We start from the raw sequence: 11,721 nt of genomic DNA, 5'->3' as shown, positions 1-11,721 counted from the left end.
AAATTGGCAGATGGTTTTTACAGTGTTAAACCCCCCCCCCCCCCCCCCCGCATATACTGTGTTATGGAATAAAATTAAAAGTGTAGCAGTATCATTTCTACTAGTGTTAATTAAAGTCTGAATGAATTAGCAAACCCATGGTGTTAGGAACCAACGCTTTTAGGGGTGTTAGTTTGTCAAAACTTTGAACAGTGTTTGTTTAATATACTATTTTTGATGGGTCACATATACACATTTAGTGTTACATTTAACACTGTAGATGTAAAAATGTTGATCTCAAATGTGCTATGTAGGGTTAAAGTTAGGGTTAAAGTTAGGGTTAGGTTTTATGACTTTGTTGTTGTGCCAGCTAGTGACCACTCTGCAGAGCTGCCTCCACTACATGAGTCATCCCAATAAATGTCAACCTGCGAGCTACTGTATGTACTGTGATGTCTGAAATATACATTATTTGGTGTAGATAATAATAAATACAAGACAACAAGCTCTATATGAGAGTAACATTATAAACGACGTGTTATAACGACTGGTTATTTCCTAAAGTGTATTTGTACAAAATCAATAACGATATTCATCACAAAATTCCCATTCAGAATATTACTAAATTATACAAAACAAGCTTAGCGGTAAAACACTGATTGTGTGAGTTTTGCAGAACAATACAACACATCAAATGATACAGTGCCTTCAGAAAGTATTCACACCCCTTGACTTTGTCCACATTTTGTTGTGTTAAAGCCTGATTTAAAATGGAATCAACTGAGATGTTTGGGTCACTGGTCCACACACAATAGCCCATAATGTTAAAGAGGAATTATGTTTTTCAAAAGTTTTACAAATGAATCAAAAATGAAAATCTGAAATGTCTTGTGTCAAAAAGTATTCAACCCCTTTGTCATGGCAAGTCTAATAAGTTCAGGAGTAAACATTTGCTTACAACAAATCACATAATAAACTTGTAACCCATACACTAACCCAAACCTAACTCCTAACCCTAATTGTAACCCTAAACCTAAGCTTAAAATAGCCTTTGTCTTCATGAGGATGTGGGATATGTCCCCACAAGGATAGAATAATTAACACGCACACACACACACACATACACGTCTCCTCCATGAACGGAATGTTATGCAGGCTCCAGGTTTAGGGCCTCTCCGGTAGCTTCAGGGCTCTTGTCAGTGTTGTCATTTTTCTCATGGAAGTCGACCCATCAATCTTCTGCCATAATCAGAAGTGATGAGAAACAGTAGAACACCCAGAACAGTGATGATAATGACGATATGGGACCTGACGATACCCGTTTTGACGGCTCTGGTCTCACTGAGAAAATAAAGAGAAGTTAGCACAAATGCTACTCTATCAAGCCCCATATGGAATTTATACACTGAGTGTACAGCACATTAGGAACCCCTTCCGAATATTGAGTTGCACCCCCTTTTGCCCTCATAACAGCCTCAATTCATCGGGGCATGGATCCTACAAGGTGTAGAAAGCGTTCCATAGGGATGCTGGCCCATCTTGACTCCAATGCTTCCCACAGTTGTGTCAAGGTGGCTGGATGTCCTTTGGGTGGTGGACCATTCTTGATACTCACGGGAAACATTTGAGCGTGAAACACCCTGCAGCGTTGCAGTTCTTGACACACTCAAACCAGTGCTTCTGGCACCTACTACCATACCTCGTTCAAATGCACTTAAATCTTTTGTCTTGCTCATTTACCCTCTGAATGGTACACATACACTATCCATGTCTCATTAATCTCAAGGCTAAATAAATAAAAATCCTTCTTTAACCTGTCTCCTAACCCTTCATCTACACTGATTGAAGTGGATTTAACAAGTGACATCAACAAGGGATCATAGCTTTCACCTGGATTCACCTGGTCAGTCTGTCATGGAAAGAGCAGGTGTTCCTAATGTTTTGTACACTCAGTGTACAGTTGAAGTCAGAAGTTTACATACATTTAGGTTGGAGTCATTAAAAGTTGTTTTTCAACCACTCCATAAATGTCTTGTTAACAAACTTAACAAACCGCCATAAAAAAGCCAGACTACGGTTTGCAACTGCACATGGGGACAAAGCTCGTACTWTGGGAGGCTAAGGTGTATGTAAACTTCTGACTTCAACTGTATATGAATACTGTATTATCACATTTATTTAGAATTACTGGACCTTTTCCTGGTCATATCACATGAACCCAGTTAACCCACGTAACACTGGTCACTGTATATTAACGTTGTACTCACATATAACAGAAACATTCAATGAGCCATTTCTGTTTCCACAGTTTGTGTTAATGGTAAAAGTGTAGGTTCCCTCATCAGCTTCGGTAACATTTTTCATCTCAAAAAAGTAGCTTTTGGTTGTTATTGTAATTTTACAATCTTTTGTACAATCTTTTGTACAATCACAAWTTTGTATTGGAGTWTRTGATTTATGCTTCCAGAAATACKYGTCAGTTTTACATCCRMTKTTKTTCTGATCTGCATRACGGTAATCCACTCTACATGTCAGGTTGTGGTTCTGTCCTGCTACAACCGATTGATTTTCACACGTTACGTTAACCCCTGGAAAACAAACAGGGACATGAATGAATGAACAAGCAACATAATATCTGATATCAATGAATGAAAGGATATCAATGGATAATATTGGGTATATATTTTATTAGACATTTCAGTAAATGTATMGAACATTTTCTACAGAAATATCAAATTTACATTAGTATCCCCTGAGTCAATAATAGAAGCCCCTTTGGCAGTGATTACAGCTGTGAGTCTTTCTGGGTAAGTTTCTAAGAGCTTCCACACCTGGATTGTGCAACATTTGCCCATTATTATTTTCAAAACCTTCAAGCTCTGCCAAGTTGGTTGTTGCTAGACAACCATTTTCAGGTCTTGCCATAGATGTTCAGGTAGATTTAAGTCAAAACTGTAACTCGGCCACTCAACTCAAATCAAATGTTATTGGTCACATACACATGGTTAGSAGATGTTAATGCGAGTGTAGCGAAATGCTTGTGCTTCTATTTCCGACCATGCAGTAATATCTAACAAGTAATGTAACAATTTCACAACAGGAACATTCACTCAGGAACATTCACGGTCCAGTGTAMATTTGGCATTGTGCTTTTGCCTTGTAGTGGCTCAGCATTCTTACTGGAACGAAATAGTGCAGGCTGCTCTGAGAGTCAAATCAAATTCTGCTCACTTTGCAGCCGTGCGAGTGGTCAATACCGCGGTGGTACAGATAACCAACAGTGGTGCCACAGGCCAGGGAAGGACAAAGATGCAAGGAGGGGGGGGGTTGACGACAGTGTCCTAAACCGCAAATCTTTGCAGCCGTGTCMCAGATGTGGAGCACGTGGTCTAACAGGGACAGAATCAAGAGTTATGCAGTTACTTCCCTTGCCGTTTACAGAAGGGTCAGCAGCAATATTGGACTCATTCTTTATGGTGTCTGGGATAGAACCGATTTCGGGTTTGGATAGTCTGTGTGAAATGCCAGGGGAAGGGATTCTAAAAGGTAACAAGTTAAAGCTGGCAAGAGCAAACAAGCAAACTCGCAAGCTCAGAAAGAAAAAAAWGAGGGTTTTCAATTTCGTGAAACACTTTWTTCCATCTCATTCATTTACAGAATTGACAAAGGGGAGGAGGGTTATCACGAGAGAATAAAGTGGAGTCAAGAGGGTGAGGAAGCGTTTGTAGAGTTAAAGAAAAGTTGTGTTAAGCACATGCGTTGGGGTAGAATTACCCTCTTACATTTTTGTGCATTKAATAAAGTTTTGTCTAAGCCAGGGGGGAGGGGGATTCTATTAAGCTATATGGAATTGTTTTAAGAAGGTCAAACCAAGGATAATTTTGATTTTGCATTTTWAGACTTCTTGAAGTATTTTCCAAAAATATATAAAAKAATTGTTTGATGAAAAAATTGTTTTTGCCTTACTGCTATTAGCCCGTACAAATGCATTGAATAACAGATTCACTATACGGAACAAGAGATGGTCCCCCTGAAACAATTGAAAGGAAGTTTGTTCTGAAGTGTCTGTCTGTCCTATATCTGGGAGACATAAGAAAGATCAGGAAACATTTAGTTAAAAAAAAACAACAACCCCTTATTTTTCCATTAATTTCCATACATTTTTTCAACTGGTACCGTGGGACCTTCAGACGAGTCTTGTGAGGCATGTATGTGATCAACATGTACGTGTTCGTGAAAGTTCACCTTTCCAGAGATGAGTCATATTAGTGTGTAGCCCAAACCTTTCGGAAGCTACAGACAGAAGTTGGCAGATCAGCTGTACCGACTTCAGACGAGTCCCAATACGCTTGTGGGGGTCATAGAGCAAAACGGAGAACACCAACGTTTTCGTGAGAGTCCCCATAAAAACCTATCAGTTTAAGCTAGTTATATTCGTTTTCTTTTTGCATTGGATTCATCTCAATCCACTGCATCCGCCTACGTAACACTACAGCATCTGAGGTGAAAGGTGACAAAATAGCTGATTTGATTTGATTTGAAGCTAGAGCGGTTTTTGGAAGACCATGAGACATCCCGAAACCAGTTTTCTCACACAATCATCTGTAGAGTCCGAATTGTTTGGGGTTAAATACATATTTTTAAAAATAAAACATTTTTACTGATCTTCTTATATTTCTCAGATATAGGACAGACATTTTAAGAACAAACTTCCTTTTGATATTTTGGAGGACTATCTGCTGTTCGATGTAGTGAATGCTTTTGTATTGGTAATAGCAGTAAGGCCAAAAAGAATTTGACATTTAAAAAAATTTTTTGTCGATACTTCTAGTGGTGTTAAATTAAAATCAAATAGCAAAATCATCCTTGGTATGACCTTTTTAAAAATATCTTAAGGATCGGACCCTTTTTTTCAATATTCACCTAAAATGACATAGCCAAATCTGTAGCTCAGAACCTGAAGCAAGGATATGCATATTCTTGATATAATTTGAAAGGAAACACTTTGAAGTTTGTGGACGTGAAATTTATGTAGGAGAATATAACACATTCGATCTGGTAAAATATAACATCTTTGAAATGCAAGAGAAAGGCCACAATGTATTTTTGCAGTTAAGCACAATTTAGATTTTGCCCACTACATGGCAGCAGTGTACGTGCAAAGTTTTAGACTGATCCAATGAACCATTGCATTACTGTTCAAAATGTGTTATCTTTAGATGAACAATAATTTAGGCTTTCTGCCCATATCAGATATGTCTATGTCCTGTGAAATGTTCTTGTTACTTACAACATCATGCTAATCACATTAGCACCCGTTAACTCAACCGTACCGCAGGGGGGGACCGATCCAGTAGAGGTTAAAAACAAATCTATATCCAGTGCATTCAGAAACTATTCAGACCCCCTGACTTTTTCCACATTTTGTTACGTTACAGCCTTATTTCAAAATGGATTAAATAGTTTTTTCCCTCATCAATCTACACACAATAGCCACATATGACACAGCAAGAACATTTTAGGAACATTTTTGCAAATGTATTAAACATAAAAAACGGAGATATTACATTTACATAAGTATTCAGACCCTTTACTCACTACTTTGTTGAAGCATCTTTGGCAGCAATTACAGCCATGAATCTTCTTGGGTATGACGCTACAACTTGGCACACCTGTATTTGGGAAGTTTTCTCCATTCTTCTCTGCAGGTCATCTCAAGCTCTGTCAGGTTGGATGGGAAGCATCGCTGCACAGCTATTTTCAGGATTTAAAGACTTGACCCGAAGCCAGATTGCGTTGTCTTGGCTGTGTGCGTAGGGTCGTTGTCCTGTTGGAAGGTAAACCTTCGCCCCTCTGATGCCTGAGCGCTCTGGAGCAGGTTTTCATCAAGGATCTCTCTGTACTTTGCTCCGTTCATCTTTCCCTCAATCCTGCATAGTCTCCCAGTCCCTGCCGCTGAAAACTCCCCAGAGCATGATGCTGCCACCATCATGCTTCACCGTAGGGTTGGTGCCAGGTTTCCTCCAGACGTGATGCTTGGCATTCAGGCCAAAGAGTTCAATCTTGGTTTCATCAGACCAGAGAATCTTGTTTCTCATGGTCTGAGAGTCCTTCTGGTGCCTTTTTGCAAACTCCATGCGGGCTGTCATGTGCCTTTTACTGTCTTCCGTCTGGCCACTCTACCATAAAGTCCTGATTGATGGGGCGGCAGAGATGGTTGTCCTTCTGGAAGGTTCTCCCACCTCCACAGAGGAACTCTGGAGCTAAGAGTGACCATCGGGTTCTTGTGTCACTCCCTGACCAAGGCCCTTCTCCCCCGATTGTTTTGCCGGGCGGCCAGCTCTAGGAACAGTCAAGGGTGGTTCCAAACTTCTTTCATTTAAGTGATGGAGGCCACTGTGTTCTAAAGTCGTCAAAAGCCAAGTGAACAAACAGATCACTGACCATTTCGAATCCCACGTACCTTCTCCGCTATGCAATCCGGTTTCCGAGCTGGTCACGGGTGCACCTCAGCCACGCTCAAGGTCCAAAACGATATCATAAACACCATTGATAAAAGACAGTACTGTGCAGCCATCTTCATCAACCTGGCAAGGCTTTCGACTCTGTCAATCACCTTATTCTTTTCGGCAGACTCAACAGTCTTGGTTTCTCTAATGACTGCCTCGCCTGGTTCACTAACTACTTCTCAGATAGAGTTCAGTGTATCAAATCGGAGGGCCTGTTGTCCGACCTCTGGCAGTCTCTATGGGGGTGTCACAGGGTTCAATTCTAGGGCCGACTCTTTTCTCTGTATATATCAATGATGTCGCTCTTGCTGCGGGTGATTCTTTGATCCACCTCTACGCAGACGACACCAGTCTGTATACTTCTGGCCCTTCTTTGGACCACTGTTAACACACTCCAACGAGCTTCAATGCCATACAACACTTCTTCCGTGGCCTCCAACTGCTCTTAATGCTAGTAAAACGAAATGCATGCTCTTTAACCAATGCTGCCCGCACCCGCCGCCCGACTAGCATCACTACTCTGGATGGTTCTGACTTGTGGATGTGGACAACTATAAATACCTAGGTTCTGACTAGACTGTAAACTCTCCTTCCTGACTCATATTAAACATATCCAATCCAAAATGTAATCTAGAATCGGCTTCCTATTTCGCAACAAAGCCACCTTCACTCTTGCTGCCAAACATACCCTCATAACTGACTATCCTACCGATCTTGACATTGGCAATGTCATTTACAAAATAGCCCACACACTCTACTCAGCAAATTGGATGCAGTCTACCACAGTGCCATCCGTTTTGTCACCAAAGCCCCATATACTACCTACATCTGCAACCTGTATGCTCTCATTGGCTGGTCCTCGCTACATATTCATTGCAAACCCACTGGCTCCAGGTCATCTATAAGTCTTTGCTAGGCAAAGCTCTGCCTTATCTCAACTCACTGGTCACCATAGCAACACCCACTCGTAGCATACTTTCACTGGTCATCCCCAAGCCAACACCTCCTTTGGCCGCCGTTCCTTCTAGTTCTCTGCTGCCAATGACTGGAACGAATTGCAAAAATCACTTGAAGTTGGAGCTTATTTCTCCCTCACTAACTTTAAGCATCAGCTGTCAGAGCAGCTTACCGATCGCTGCAGCTGTACACAGCCCATCTGTAAATAGCCCATCCAACTAACTACCTACCTCATCCCATATTTGTTTTTGTTTTTTTCTTCTCTTTTGCACACCAGTTTTTCTACTTGCACATCCTCATCTGCACATCTGTCACTACAATGTTAATTGCTAAATTGTAATTTCTTTGCCACTTTGGCCTATTTATTGCCTTACCTCCTTACTTCATTTGCACACACTGGAAACAGATTATTCTATTGTGTTATTGACTGTACGTTTGTGTAACTCTGTGTTGTTGTTTCTGTCGCACTGCTTTGCTTTATTTGGCAGGTCGCAGTTGTAAATGAGAACTTGTTCTCAACTGGCCTACCTGGTTAATAAAGGTGAAATAAAAATCAATAAAAAAAGTTTGCCTTTCCAAATCATGTCCAATCAATAGAATTTACCTCAGGTGGACACCAATCAAGTTGTAGAAACATCTCAAGGATGATCAATGGAAACAGGATGCACCTGAGCTTAATTTCAAGTCTCATAGCAAAGGGTCTGGGTACTTTTGTAAATAGGTATTCTTGATATTATTTTTAATACATTCGCAAAAATGTACATAAAAAACTGTTTTTGCTTTGTCATTATGGGGTATTGTGTATAGATGTATTATTTTTATTTTATTTATTTAAGTCATTTTGAATAAGGTTGTAACTTAACAAAATGTGGAAAAGGGAAGGGGTCTGAATACTTTCCGAATGCACTGTAGCTTAGTAACCCCCCTTATTCAATGCACAAAAATGTAAGAGGGGAATTCTACCCCAATGCATACGCTGAGTGATGGAGTGTGCCCCTGGACAGCCGTAATAAAATATAATAATAGAGATCTTGACGTCTGGTTTGCTTAAATAGGGATCTGAAATGATTTAAACTTTTACTTTTGATACTGAAGTATAATTTAAACCAACATACTTTTAATCAAGTAGTATTTTACTGGGTGACATTCACTTTTACTTCAGTCATTTTCTATTAAAGGCATCTTTACTTGTATGACAATTGGCTACTCAAAGATCCTACCCTCAAGACATGCTAACCCCTCACCAGTACAATACAGGGGAGGTTAGATGTCTTGGGGTATGATCTTTGACCCTCTATAACTTTCTCACTCATAACAACTTTAATAATGTATGAAGTGTGCTGTTCACCTGCTTTTCCTGACTGGACGTTAGAAGTGACCAAACCGAGACTCAGAAACAGCAGAAGCATTTTGCCATGTGTCCTAAAGCACAAAGAACAAATACCACAAAACATGAATAGCTTATACATGAACGTACATTAACCTACATCAGATTGGACATAGGCCTAGTGCTTGAATCATACAGTCTATGTCTTGAAGGGACTGGAATTACCACCAGCCCTGATCTGTAGTCGTGGCAACTGTGGAGTTGTGATACTTAAGAACAGGTCAGGATAAATTCTGGGTGAATCTGAATAGTTTTAAAGTCCCATTCAAGCAGTTTTTTTATTACTTTTCCCGTTGAAAGACAATATCCCAAGTATAAATACAGTAATGTACACACACTTAAGCCTTAAAATAGACATTGAGCAAAATAGAGCTTTTTAGACTGAACTCAATGAGTTAAAAAATACTTTGGCGTTGTAAAATGGGTATGAGAGGGTCTGATTTGCAACCTGGGGCTCACCTGCCCCGAAACTCCTCCCCCTGCATGCAATCAGCAAAGCGTGAACTTTTCCCACACTACACCAAAAGGATTTTCACATTTTTGCATTTTCCTCTCTCCACAGCCTTAGTACGCCTACCAAAGAAACACCCAGAGTTCAGCTGAATTCACCATCTAACACAGACTGTCATTAGCGCTGAGGAAAACAAAATAACATTCTGAGATTGAGACCCTGAGAGTAATCATGAGATGTCCGTCGAGGTGACGTGACTAACAATCCTGACACGCGTGTCTTAAGGGCAGACACTCACTCACTCACTCACTCATACTCACTCACTCACTCACTCACTCACTCACTTCACTCACTCACTCACTCACTCACTCACTCTACTCTACTCACTCACTCACTCACTCACTCACTCCTCACTCATCATCACTCACTCACTCACTCACTCACTCACTCACTCACTCACTCACTCTCTCACTCACTCAGTTCACTCACTCACTCACTCACTCACTCACTTCACTCACTCACTCACTACTCACCTCACTCATTCACTCACTCACTCACTCACTCACTCACTCACTTCACTCACTCATCACAATAATCTAAGTAGATAAGTTACTGTACTTACAAGCTTACAGCCTCTGAATGTTCTGCCATCAAATAAAGTTGTATAGTGCAGTGTCCCAGAAAATAACTGTGGGAGAAGAGATTCAGTGGAAACAGTGGATAACCCCTTTCACAATCTCTAACCTACTTGATGTAATCTGTGGAGAAGTCATGCAACACATCCTCTCACTCTCTCTGTCCTGTACAGATCCCACACAGTCCTAATATGGGCACTTAGGGAGGACAAAGCTACAATGAATTTACTTTCACCAAGGGTTTTTTTCCCTGGACTTTTTCTTAGGCTGAGCTAGGTTTTCCTGACAGGAAAGAACCCCAGACTAAAGTGMAGTTTCCAGAGGTGAAAAAGCCCCAGACTAAAGTGGAGTTTCCAGAGGTGAAAGAGCCCCAGAATACGCAACTAAAATGTAATGTTTACATTTCTTTACTTTTGTCAGATCCGAGGTGTATGATTTGATGTGGATGATTTTCAATACATTTTCTCAATTCTAGATTCTATAGCATTCGAGAGAGAGAGATATATTCCCAGTCTGATTTCAGAATGAATTCAAATCAGACTGATTTCCAGGTTAGAATTGTTTTAATGGCCAACATGTGTGACAATGTCATCATAGTTTAAAAACATTTTTATTTTAAAGGGGCAGTCTGCAGATGCTACATCCATTATTGGCCTTGTAAATTATTGATACCTATCCAATAATTCTTGAAGAATATAACTTATAAATGCCTCATCAGCTTAGTTCAACTGTCACACCCCATCAGAACCCCAAATATGTTGTTTTATTCCTTTGTTTGGAAACAAAGTAAATGTAAACTGACTCTATATTGCCTCAAAACATGGTTAAAACTATAACTGTTGTATCATGAGTGGTCAGCCCTTATATCCATAGTTGATCTAGGATTTTGAGAGTGGTTCAATTTCTCCATCCCCATTCCTCATCTGTTCACCAAATTAGTGGTGGCTTTGTTATTGTCCGAACTGCAGATTACCCCTTTTAAAAAACAACTTGGTCTTCCTTGTTTGAACATGAACAAAACACAACACAACTTAAACGTGTTTTGTATCGCTTTGAAGAGCTAGCTACACTAAATAGCCTGAATCAGGAGTTGTAACCTGTACAGGTATAACTCATGGCCCTGATTATACACTCACCAGACAGTTTATTAGGTACACCCATCTAGTACCTGATCGGACCACTCTTTGCCTCCAGAACAGCCTGAATTATTGGGGCATGGAGTCTACAAGTCAGAAACTTTCCTCAGGGATGTTGGTTCATGCTGAAGCGATATCATCGTGCAGCTGCTGCAGATTGGGTGGCAGTGAAACCATGCCCCCAATAATTCAGACAGTTCTGGAGGCAAAGAGGGGTCCGATCCAGTACTAGATAGGTGTACCGTTGACACCAGGCAGGTTGGGTCCATTAATTCATGCTGTTTATGCCATTTCCTGATTCCCATTAGCATGACACAAGAGGAACCTGGATTTGTTAAACCAGGCAATGTTTTACCATTCCTAAATTGTTTAGTGTTGATTGGAGCCACTTCTTCTTGTTTTTAGCTGATAGAATTGGAACCCATTGTGGTCATCTGCTGCAATAGCCCATCTGTGACAAGGATCGATGAGTTGTGCGTACCACACAATTGGTACGCTCTGCACACCACTGTTGTACTGTGCCGTTATTTGTCTGTTTGTGGGCCGCCTGTTATCTTMCACGATTCTTGCCATTCTCCTTCAACCTCTCATCAACTAACTGTTTACATCCACAAGACCAGGAGTCTCCAACCTTTTCTAGCATGACACCCTAGACCAGGAGTCTCCA

General features: G+C 40.6%; 1 protein-coding gene and 1 long non-coding RNA gene across 4 annotated transcripts in view; both read right to left on the bottom strand.

The window, feature by feature from the left end:
* LOC111977466 (uncharacterized) overlaps window positions 1–10,099 on the bottom strand; it is a 10,234-nt gene extending 135 nt beyond the window's left edge. For 2 of the 3 annotated variants that reach the window (XR_002879054.2, XR_011481369.1), the window contains exons 1-4: window positions 9,906–10,098; window positions 8,794–8,867; window positions 2,453–2,567; window positions 957–1,320 (exon numbers count right to left, since the gene is read on the bottom strand). This is a non-coding gene — a long non-coding RNA (uncharacterized lncRNA). Of the gene's footprint in view, window positions 1–940; window positions 1,321–2,452; window positions 2,568–8,793; window positions 8,868–9,905 lie in introns of all 3 variants that reach the window. The other variant, XR_011481368.1, reaches the window with a different exon arrangement.
* Window positions 1–11,721, bottom strand: part of mmp25b (matrix metallopeptidase 25b) — a 105,040-nt gene that overhangs the window by 53,571 nt on the left and 39,748 nt on the right. The gene's annotated exons all lie outside the window — the stretch shown is intronic.

The sequence above is a fragment of the Salvelinus sp. IW2-2015 genome, linkage group LG18 (genome assembly GCF_002910315.2).
Source record: "Salvelinus sp. IW2-2015 linkage group LG18, ASM291031v2, whole genome shotgun sequence".
Lineage (NCBI taxonomy): Eukaryota > Metazoa > Chordata > Actinopteri > Salmoniformes > Salmonidae > Salvelinus > Salvelinus sp. IW2-2015.
Note: the sequence above shows the minus strand (reverse complement) of the source record. Positions and strands in the feature narration are given on the sequence as shown.